The following is an 8,346-nucleotide window of genomic DNA, read 5'->3' as shown; positions in this document are numbered from 1 at the left end:
TACTTTATTTTCGGATCTCCCTGGATAATTCTATCCTGTTCGTAATAATAAGCAGGCGGTTAATTTTAATAGCCAGGCCTTCTCCATCATGGGGCTCAGTACTGCACGGTGTTCTGGAAGTTTTGTTCCAGCTGTTGCCGGGATGTGGAATGATCTTCCTGATCGGGTGGTTGAATCGGTGGAACTCTAGGAGTTCAAAGTTGGGGCAAATGTTTTTGTGCTGACCAGGCTGACATGAGTCTTTTTATAGTTTATATTTGACATATCTGTTTTTGACGCTGTTAATAGTTTATATAGGACATATCTGTTTTGACGCTGTTTCTGTTTTTATAATGATATATTGTTAATTCATTCTCATCATTTATTTATTTCCTTATTTTCTTTCCCCACTGGGCTATTTTTTCCTGTTGGAGCACTTGGACTTTTAGCATCTTGCTTTTCCAACTAGGGCTGTAGCTTGGCTAGTAATAATAATAATAATACGAATCCTGGCAAGGATGAACCTGCCATCCTCACCTCGAGCCTCAAACAGATAACGATTTCTTTCATTGATATAAGTAGGACATTTCGTCAACAAATGCTTCACTGTTAAATATTTCCCGCGAATATTGAAATTTCTTGAAAGCGTTTAATCTAGAATTAGTGTATCTTTACGATATTTAATAAAATGTTAAAACAGAAAGTTTCGAAGATCTGATAGACCTTCAAACCCCCCACACACACTATATATATATATATATATATATATATATATATATATATATATATATATATATATATATATATATATATATATATATACCTGTACATATACAGGTATATATAACAGAACACCACAGGATTTCCTATGCTTGCTTATATAAATGCATGAAATATCACACGAGGTTGAGTTCAAGATATATAGAAGAAAGAACGGAATATGCAATGGAATATGAAATATCTTTGGAAGGCGAAAGGATTAATGAGGTAGCATCATTTATGTGTCTAGGAACTGTGATCTCCAATACAGAGTCTTTAAAATTAGATTTTAGTGAAAGATTGATAAAAGCAAATCAAACAATGGCTAGGTTAAGGAAAATTTGGAAATCAAATCGCCTGAAATTACATAAAAAAAATCAGACTACATATCAACTAAGTGAGATCGGTATTATTATATGGACATGAGTCATGGTATGACAATGAAACAATCTCCATTAAATTTAGTAGATTTGAGAACAAAGCCCTCAGAAGGATATTGCGAGTTAAATGGCCCATGGAAAAGTATTGAACTAAAAGCTCAAGATAGAGATGACTGGCGAAATATAACCAAGGCACTTCGCGTCAATAGGCGTAAGAAGAGATTTCACACATTATATATATATATATATATATATATATATATATATATATATATATATATATATATATAAATAATATATATATATATATATATATATATATATATATATATATATATATAAAAATAATTATATAGTATATATATATATATATATATATATATATATATATACATAGATTGTGTAAAGGTATACGTGTCCTTCGTGAATGGTAGAGGCAAGTGACTTAGCAATGTCTAAGAGACCGACCATATCGCCCTTTCCACCTACGCTAAGACCTGGTAGGGTCAGGCCATTTTAGCTGAATGTATATATATATATATATATATATATATATATATATATATATATATATATATATATATATACATATATGTATATATATATATATATATATATATATATATATATATATATATATATATATTTATATATATATATCTATATATAAATATATATAAGTATATATATATACATATATATATATATATACACATACATATACATATATATATATATATATATATATATATATGTATATATATATATATATATATATATATATATATATATATATATATATATATATATATATATATATGTGTGTGTGTGTGTGTGTGTGTGTGTGTGTGTATATATATGTATATAACTCTATATGAAAATGAAGTATAATTACAATGTAATTAAGCAAAAGTTCGAAATTACACGAATGAAGCAATTGTGCGCAGTAAATACAGCTTGGTCGGATGTGATTAAATCAATTAATGTCTAACTAACGAGTACGGGATCGCATCTCATGGTGAGAATAATGAACCAGGAGGAACAGGGGAACTGTTTTACAAACGAGAATGTGTTGATTGGATTCCTATAAAAAAGTAATTGTTAATGATGTTTTTAGGGCAGTACAGCAGTAGATGGGGATAGAAAATAAAATGATAATGATAATGATAATTATTATTATTATTATTATTATTATTATTATTATTATTATTATTATAGCTACAACCATAGTTGGAAAATCAAAATACAAGACCAATGGCTTAAACAAGGGCAATCAGCTCAATGCAGAAAAGAAATTAAGAATCAGCATATAAACACTAATGAAAATATAACAAAATATAAATCATATTAAGACCAGTAACAATTTTGAGTAGATCATTCATACATAAATTATGAAAAGCGACTTATGTCAGTTTACTAGTAAAGTATTTGCAAGAAGTTTGAACTACTGAAGTTCAACTGATTTGACTGCAAGATTAGATAGATTATTTCACAGCTTCGTCATAGCTGGAAGAAAAGTTTTGGGAAAATGCAAGGCTTTTAGAATTAACATGTACTTAGTACTACGTACAGGATTGTACAGTCTTGAAAAGATGGTTAGAATTAAGAAAATTGTTATGCAATTCGTATAAAAACTAACTGAACAATTGATCTGGGATAAGAAATTAATAAACAGCAAGTTTATTTTCAGAAAATTAAGATGAGAGTCAACATCTGAAGAACAGGTGAACAATATTCAAAACAGTCCGAAAGAATACTATCTAGAATCTATATAGTATTCCTTAACTGTGATCTAGATACTAGATCACAGATAAGGAATTTAATAAACCTCAAGCTCCAGTTAAACAAATTAAGATAAGAGTCAGGAGCTGCCGAACATATAAGAGAACAATATTCAAAACATGGCAGAATGAAGAAAAAACTTCAAGGTACATTGATTACCAAAAATCTTAAAGGATTATTTCAATAAGCAAATATTTTGTGTGATTGAAGACGAAACAGAGAGGATGTTCTTTTCTCAAAAGTAAATATGCAATTAAGAATCACGCCTATAATCTTAAAGTTGTATATAGTTAAAGAACATTATCAATAAAGAGTTCTGTATGTTGGGGAGCCACTGTCCTCGACCCAATTACATGTGTTCCTTGGTCTGCAGTTTGGCTTTCACAATTTCAAATGCTGTACATAAACCCTTGATTGTGGTCAGGAAGTATGAGCAATTGGCTATGACTTTATTGTTACCTTACTCAGTATTAATCATGAGGATTTTGTTTCCAAAATTATACAAATGGGAGTAGGTGGATCTTTTCTTAGAATTATTACTTATTTTCAAAAGAATAGATTGCAAAAAAAGAAGTAGTTCATGGGCACCATAGTGCCTATAGGAATGTGATAGCTGGTGTTCCAGGCGGCAGTGTTTTTGGCCCATTACTTTTCATACTACTGTATATACACATGACATGTGGTTTGGCCTAGAAAACAAGCTTGTTGCATATTCAGAAGATGCCTCCCTCGCGGTATCAATTCCATCTTCTAAATGCAGACATGCGATTGCTGAATCCCACAAAAGAGATCTAGCTAAAATTAGTGCATGGTGCAAATTATGGGGCATGAAGCTCAACACTAACAAAACTCAAAGTATAATTGTAAGTAGGTTGAGGGCAGTGGCTCCTCAACATCCAGATCTTTGCATATATAATTTTTTTTTATTGTTATTATTATTATATACATCTCCTTTGAAATCTTAGGTGTAATTCTTGATTGCAAATAACTTCTGAGAAAACACATTCGGTCTGTTTCTTCTTAAATTTCATAAAAAATTGGCTAACTAAGAAAGTCTTAAGATTTTCGGTGATCAATCTGTTTTGAAGAAATGTTTTAATTCTTTCATTCTACGTTGTGTCGAGTATTTTTCTTGTCTGGTTTTCAGCTGTTGATTCTCATCTTAAATTGCTGGACAAAAATTTGCAGTTATCAAATTTATTTTTATTTTTCCTGATCTGGATATCAATCTCTGGCACCGCCGTCCAGTTAGTTCTTATTGCATGTTGTATAAGATATTCTTATAATTAACACCATCCTTTGCATTTAGCTCATTCAAGACTGTACCATCATATATGTAGCATCGGCCATGCAGTTAATTCTAAGAGACTTGCTTTCTCCACCATAAGTATCACTACTGTATAGTATTCTATAAGTCCTATACCAGCTGTGACCAGATTGTAGGGGGTGATCATTCAAATCTCAGTTGAATCCGTAGAACCTCAGAAAATTAAACTTGCAGAAAATGTTTTAAAGTTAAAAAGGTTGACATAAGTCTCCCTTCATATTTTATATTTGACATAACAATATCCACATTGCCATTTAGGCTCAAAATGAAGATCAACAAGACAGTTACCAGGCCAGAAACTTAGGCTCTTAAGAGGAAAGACGAGCGACTAGAAAAGAATCGAGATGAATAAGGTTTAAATGTTTCAAAGTCGCTCATGAATGGTAGAGGCAAGGGACAGTGACATTACCCTAGCAAGCAGGAAAAGGTGATTGATGGTCATATATGCCTATGATCAGCGACCAAGCCCCTCTTTAAGCAAGCTAGGGCACGAGAGGCCCAGGCAATAGCTGCTGATGATTCAGCAGGTAGACCTTGTAGGCTCCCCAAACACCCCCATCCTTAGCTCACAAGGATAATGAGGTTGTAGACATTGTAGGAACTAACGAGTGTGAGTAGGACTCTAACTAAAGTCTGTTGACCACCAGGCAGAGACGTTACCAATAGGTCACAACATAGATTGTTGGACTATCACTACAGGAAAAAGAGGGTGAGGCAAGATACAAGATAAATGTGTGATATGTGCAATGTGAGAGATAAGGCTAGTGAAGCTCGGCTGAGATACTATGGCTATGTGAGGGAAGAGGTGAAACCAAACAAGAGAGTCAAGAACATGCCAATTATGGTGAGGAGGAATATAGGGTGTCTCTTAGCGTATCTGATGGATGGACGGGATATGATCGGAGTGGGACTGGGGGAAGAAGATACAAGGAATAGAAATAGATATAGAAAGTTGACTTGAGCAGCTGACCCTTCTGTACAGTGGGACTAATAAGGTAAGAAGAAGAAATCTGTTTTTATGATTTTAATGATCTTAAAATATCTTATCATTTTCATTCATTACTTTTCATGAGATACTACCCTTAAAGAGTTCTGGCCAGACAGTACTACATTGGATCTTTCTCTCTGGTTACGGTTCATATTCCCCTTGCCTAAGCAAACACCGAATAATCTGGCCTATTCTTTGCATATTCTCCTCTGTCATCATACACCTCACAACACTGAGATTACTAAACAATTCTTCTTCACCCATGGGGTTACTGCACTGTAATCGTTCAGTGGCCACTTTCCTCTTGGTAAGGGTAGAGGAGAATCTTTAGCTATGGTAAGCAGCTCTTCTAGAAGGACACTCTGTAAAATGGTTTTCCACTGTCTTGGGTTAGAGTTCTCTTGCTTGAGCTTACAATCGGGATCACTATTCCATCTTATTTCTCTTCCTCATGTTTTGTTAAAGTTTTTATAGTTTATATAGGAGATATTTATTTCAATGTTGTTACTCTTCTTAGAATATTTTATTTTTCCTTGTTTCCTTTCCTAACTGGGCTATTTCCCCTGTTGGAGCCCCTAGGCATATAGCATCCTGCTTTTCCAACTAGGGTTGTAGCTTAGCTAATAATAATAATAATAATAATAATAATAATAATAATAATAATAATAATAATAATACTGTAGTTCATTCATTTCTTTATTTCCTTTCCTCTCTGGGCAACATTTAATATTAGAGCCCTAGGGCTTTCAGTATCCTGTTCTACCGTAGATCGTAATAATAACAGGTATGTTATAGGATATACTAATAAATAAGCTGTATAGTGTACTTATATATATACATATATATATATATATATATATATACATATATATATATATATCTATATATATATATGGTATATATATACTTATATGTACTTATATATATATACATATATATATATATATATATATATAATGTATGTGTTTATGTATGTGTGTGTATTTTTCCAATTTATAGAGGAACATTTTCAAACAACAGTAGAGTTTACATGACCTATTATCCGTGGTTCCAAAACTAGGGGTGGGGCCTCAGAAAAGTATCAACCATGGACATATGTTTGGTGGATGTGTGCGTGTGAATATATAATATAAATACATAAATACATAATATATATATATATATATATATAAATATATATATATATATATATATCTATATATACACATATATATATATGCACATACATACATACATACATACATATATATATATATATATATATATGTGTATATATAGATATATATATATATATATATATATATTTATATATACATATATACACATATATAAATACATATATATACAAATATTTATGTACATATACAGTATATGTATGCATATATATGTATACACATATATATTTATATATATATATATGTATATATTTGTATACACATATATTTTTATATATAAATATATATATATATATATATATATGTATATATATATATATATATATATATTGTATACACATATATATTTATATATACAAATCTATATATATATATATATATGATAAATTTTGCACATTTAGACTTGTTTTTTCACATTCAAATAAGACATATATTTTTGTTACATTAATGTCTGGATTCTCTTAACGACCTCTGGATAAGCCCCAAGCGAAATCACCCAAAGACAAGAGCTTGTGACCGGCCGGGAGTCGAACCCTGGTCCGGCAAACTTGCCTATACAAGTTTGCCGGACCAGGGTTCGACTCCCGGCCGGTCACAAGCTCTTGTCTTTGTATGATTTCGCCTGGGGCTCTGATCCCGAGGTGGTTAAGAGAATGCAGACATTAATGTACAAAAATATATATGGCTTATTTGAATATATATATATATATATATATATATGCATATATATATATATATATATATACATATATATATATACAGTATTTGTATATATATATATTGTATTAATACCATTGTACGCTGCCTGTCAAAAATGAAGGCTAAATATTTTTAAAGATATGCGCACACTCAAAGGCACCGTGGTATGGCTACTCCCTGTCCCTCCAACCAGGTTGACCGGAAAGAGTATATATATATACGTATGTTTGTATGTATGTATATATAAAACCATAAATGGGAGATAACAATATATAAATACACGTAGCCATATTCAGATTCAACAACTGACTTGCGGATTTTTGTAACTAAAATACATAAATTCAAATTGTATAAGGTAAAATGACGTTATTTACTCTTTGAAAGGTTTTCAAAATGTTATTTACGCCTTGTGCCTCCGGTTAGGTTACAATTTCTTACAGACATGAAAGAAAGCTTAATGTTCAATGCATTTTTATTCGAAAGCACATTCATAATACGAAGGAAGTCTTTCTTTTCTCTTATGCCAGTTTTTATCCATTTTTATGTTGAGTATTTTACGAAACAAGCTCGTTGTGAGGATATTAACTTCCTCTTCCATTAACGAGGTATGAAATATCCTGTGATAAAAATGCTAAAAGACCTTAGGACGAAAAATTGTAAGTGGAGTGGTTTATGCTGCTCATAATAACGGCAAGATCCTGTAAACATATATCAATACGTATATGAACGTGTGTATATATATATATATATATATATGTATGTATGTATGTATGTATGTATGTATATTTATATCTATACAATATATATATATATATATATATATTTTATATATATATATATATATATATACATACATACATAAATACATTTACTGTACTCAGGAAGAACAGAGGGAGTTAGAAGAGAAGGGGTAGGAATAATGATGACTCCAGGAGCAGAAAAGACATTAACAGAATGGAGAGCTGTAAATAGTAGATAGTTACTTGCAAAGTTTAAATCAAAGCAGTGCAATATGAGTATTATAGTTTGCTATGCACCAAAAAATTAGTCCCCTGAAGAAAGGAAAAATGAATAACTGCAAAGTGTAATAAATGAGATTCAAGAGAGAGAGATGAAAATTGTGATTGGTGACCTCAATTCAAAAGTTGGAAGTAGTAATCAAGGTATAGAGAATGTGATGGGTGTTGGGGGTTTTGGCGAAGTTGCAAATGAAAATGGGGCACACAATTATAAGTTTTTGTTCAACAAACAATCTTG

Source organism: Palaemon carinicauda, chromosome 38 (assembly GCF_036898095.1).
Source record: "Palaemon carinicauda isolate YSFRI2023 chromosome 38, ASM3689809v2, whole genome shotgun sequence".
Taxonomy (NCBI): Eukaryota; Metazoa; Arthropoda; class Malacostraca; order Decapoda; family Palaemonidae; genus Palaemon; species Palaemon carinicauda.
The sequence above is the reverse complement of the archived record's forward strand: the minus strand, read 5'-3'. Positions refer to the sequence as shown.